The sequence below is a fragment of the Grammomys surdaster genome, unplaced genomic scaffold (assembly GCF_004785775.1).
Source record: "Grammomys surdaster isolate TR1022 unplaced genomic scaffold, NIH_TR_1.0 125950, whole genome shotgun sequence".
NCBI lineage: Eukaryota > Metazoa > Chordata > Mammalia > Rodentia > Muridae > Grammomys > Grammomys surdaster.
In genome coordinates this window covers 2,467,842-2,472,169 of record NW_021620771.1, presented here as the reverse complement: position 1 = coordinate 2,472,169, position 4,328 = coordinate 2,467,842, and the positions used below count along the sequence as shown (strand labels likewise).

Genomic DNA, 4,328 nt, shown 5'->3' with positions numbered 1-4,328 from the left:
GAGAGAGAGAGAGAGAGAGAGAGAGAGAGAGAGAGAGAGAGAGAGAGAGAGAGCGACAGAGTGTGTTAGGCCCGGCTTCAGCATTTGAAATTTCAAAGCCCATCCCCAGTGACACACTTCCTCCAACAAGGCCACACCTCCTAATAGTGCCACTCCCTAGTGGCCAAGTAGTCAAGTCTATGGGCCCTATGAGGACCGTTCCTATTAAGAACACCACCCTTTCCAACTTGATCTTCCCAATGATCAGTTTTGCCCTTGCTGTCATCCCTTTGCTCTGTCTGTTCAGCCTTCTCTGAGATCGCTTGCAATTCCACTCACCCTGAGAAGCCATGTGGATTCTTTTGACCCACTATTTTTCACAGGGACTATTTTTGCCTAAAAGCCTGGCTACCCCACCTGCCTCTGAACACATGCCCATGACACTCTCAGTATGCTTCACTCTGCCCTGGTCTATGAGACTCTCTTTTTAAAAGTCACAATTTCATTCGTGTGTGTGTGTGTGTGCGCGCACACACACATGAATGCATATACACATGCTTCTTTGATCTCTTTGTCTTCTTGTATCCCCACCCCCAATCCCTTCTTCTTCTAATCAGTACCACCCCTACTTTAATGTCTTTTTTAAATGTGTGTCTCACTACATTCAGTAGGGCTGTTACATGAACGTTTTATAACCTAATTAAAACATAACTTTAAAAACAGTTTGAAGGCAGGTATGCACATGGATGAAAAATTGCCAGAAGCCATAGGTTATTCAATGAAAATCCTAGTACCAGGTGTGAGATAGTGCTGAACTAGTTGTTGGTCCAGGAGGGCCCAGAGGCCTCAAATCAATGCAGGCTTTGGCATTGCTCTTAGTTGCCGGCCATGACTAGATGATGCTATTGCATGAGACACTGTAGACACTGGTCATACAACACTGAGAAATCAAGCTGGAACTGATCTGGAAGCCTCCTCCATGCTAACTAGCTTTCATGGTGCCAAAAGATACTATGTAGGCCACTGAGGAGCAGGAATCAATGGTCTTACCTAGCTGCGAACTCTACTGTAATACTTTGAATCTGAATGGCTTCCATTGGCTCATCTATTCTACTACTTGATATCCAGTTGTTAGGAGGGTTTGGAAGGGATTAGGAGGTGTGGCCTTGTTGGAGGAGATGAGCCACTGGGGATGGGCTTTGGAGTTTCAAAAGACCCATTAGATTCTCAATGCTCTCTCTGCTTTGTGCTTGTGGATTAAGATGTAAGCTCTCAGCTGCTGCTCTAACACTATGTCTGCCTGTCTCCTACCACGCTCCCTGCCATGACAGTGATGGACCCCTATTCCTCTGGAACTGTAAGCCCCAAACAAACACTTGGATGAAGTATTTGTTGTAGCAATAGAAAATTAACTAATTCAAATGCAAAATTCAAATATCTACCAGGCAAGATGTGCCCACTGATACATTCATGGCATGGCTGTTATAAAAGTTACACACTACTTAGCATTTAGATTTGAGGTCTGTTCTATAGAAGAAATTCATGCTTGCTTCTGTAAACGGTGTCAAAATCTCATAGCTTGGGAGATGACAGACCTTGGAGAGGGAGCTAGTACTTGTTTTGCTAATGTTGTCTGGCTTTCTTCCAAATATTTATGCTTATGTCCGTGTATTTGTGATGCTCTCAGCCTTAGTCACAGAAACCTCTGTTGATGATGGACAGCTGCAAGCTCAGGAACTCATCAATAGTCATAGCACTGAGAAGAAGTGACCATTGAGTCCTCATCCCTAAATGGGACATCTATGAAATTCTTGACCAGTTCTAACCTCCAACATTTGACAGAGGGTTTCTTCTAGAGTAGGTATTTCATAAGTGATTGTTAATTGAAACTTTATTTCACAGTTGAGGCTAGAATAGACAAAACATTCCTTAATTCTGGTTCTTAGAGTATAAAAATAAAGACAAAGACTGAAACAGGAACAATATTGTTTCAGTTCTATATTCCCTACACTTTACCAGATTAGGTTTTGCAGGGTTTTTAAATTTTTATGTAGTAATTTGCAATGGAAATTTATATTTTAAGTGCTTTCCTTCAAGGCTAAGCCCAGGTGTCCGAGTATATACAGTTAAACAGCCTGGGACCCTTGGAAAGTCTGATGAATGTTCTGTCTTTTGTAGGAGTACATAAGAAATCCAGGATGCTTGGATTAACCTTCAAAAGGACAGGAAATCTCTGTTTGCAAAATGAAAACAAAATGACATCATCTCTAAGGACTTGAACCAGGCTAAGGACTTGAGCCCAGGGGACTCTATGGTTCCTATCCTGGAGACAGAGCCGCCTCCCACCTGCTTTTGCTAGGCTAGACTATGGTGTGGAAGGAATTTATACAGACATGCTCTTGGTTCAGTAAAGAAAACGTCATCTTAGAACAAATGGATCAAGATAAAAACTATGTCTGCTTATGAACATACAATCATTCAGGTCAGCCCCTCAGAACTGGAATTTTCAGGGCTGTGTGTTGATGTAGTTATGAGCCTGAAGCCCAACAACTTACAGGAAGGCATTTAGCCTTCTCCTCTTCTCAGAACTCCATGATTCAGGCCTTCTTCCCACCCTCACTGGGGTAATTAGCAGAGACTACACTTGGGCTCTCTGTTCCTTAGCCTGGTCTTCCTTGAAAGCCTGAAGAAGTGCCCTGTGTTTCCTCTAAAGGAATCTGACTTCATTTCTTGTTCCGGCTGCCTCACCAGGAAGTAACATGCGTATACTCCACTTGGAAGCAATGTTGAGCTGAGAATATAGGAAGGATCCCAGCAGCCTTGGAGTGGCCAGCAGCATCTCCGAATCCTGAGCTGCACTTCTTATCTTGAACCCCTACTTGGGCAGAGACCTGAGAACTTGCAGCTGAATCAGCTGCAGATCACAACAGTTCAGTTGCCTGATCTTTTCCAAATGCCATCTATGTACTTGAGGCACCATTTCCATGATTCAAGGCTTAGATAAGAATAATCCCACCCAGCAAATATCTGCCACTGACAGTTTAGTGTTCTGGTCTACCCTGTGTGTTGGGGGAAACACAACAGGATGGTTTGCGCCCTTGACCAGCTCTTGTCTGGTAAGGGAGAAGGATGAGCCAACAAGGAGCCTCGGCACTGAGCAACCGTGATGCATAATGTGTTACAAGGTCACAACTCAGGGAACGGAACTATGGGGGAAAGGGACGGAAACCTGCGGAAGATATGGAAAAGGATATGGAGATGCAAAGATTACAAAGAAAGAAAAAATGTGGAGGGGGCATAGATGCATGGAGCAGAGATCAACATCTGGAAGGAAGCATCTGGATTGAGCCACAGTATAAAAGCACATGTCTGTGATTTGAGGTGGAGAGAAAGATGGGGGAGGAAAATTGGGCAAGCGATAATGTAAAAAGGGACCTGGTGGAGAAGGGTGTCAAACGCGCAGGAATTAAGGACATTCCCTCTGGATTCTCACAGTGCCCAAAAGAAAGAACTTTCCCTGTCACCCAGAGCTACGGCCTTCAAGGAGAAGGGTGGAAGGGTTGGATCCCTGGAATCAATTAACTCAGCGGTAGCTACTCTGCTTGTCTTGCAGGGTTAATGATACCTGGCCGCAGAGCTGTTTGTTTTAACACGGACTATGATGCCTTAGCTGGAGGATCGATGGTGAAAGGCCTAGCTGAGTGACATGACAGGCCTGGACTATTTTTATAGGCTCCCAGCGGAAGTTCTCTTGAGTCTTCGCCTGTTTGTCTCCTTCAGTCTGGCTCCAGACTGTCCCTCCCTTTGTAATGTCCATGGATTCCTCCTTCATTTCCCTCCGTCCAAAAGGTCAAATATTTGGCAGATTTCTATCGTCACATGGTTGATCTTGTTCTTTTGAAACAGAAGATATCATGGAGACTTTTGGGGTACAGACACAGAAGAGGTTCGTGACTGTACAGGAGTGGCAGACCTCAGCTGAAGCAGCCACACTCTGCTTCGCAGTGAGCTGCTGGCGTGCTGGGAACCAGCCTGTAGCCGTAAAGGGAGACTTTCAGCGGCTGTGAGAACCCAAAGTGGCTTCGTGTTCCTAACTCAGATCCCTCAAGTAATAATGAGTTAGAAAGTTGAGGCCCGGAGAGGCCCCTGGGCTGTTGATGTATCAAGTGCACTTATTCGTGTGAGTCTATGTCTGTGTGCGTGTGTGTGTGCATGTGTGTGTGTGTGTTTCTCCCAGGGAAGAGATCCCAATTGGTTACCCAATAGCAAGTGGTAAGCCCTGAGATCATATACACAAAAATTGCATTGTATGGACTAGACAGTTTGTATTTATGTATTTAGTGTGTGTG

The 4,328-nt window shown here is 44.7% G+C and overlaps 1 pseudogene; it reads left to right on the top strand.

Annotated features, from left to right (window-relative positions):
• The window catches only part of LOC114609234, a 10,857-nt pseudogene extending 6,811 nt beyond the window's left edge, over nucleotides 1-4,046 (top strand).
• Nucleotides 4,047-4,328: the final 282 nt, after the last annotated feature.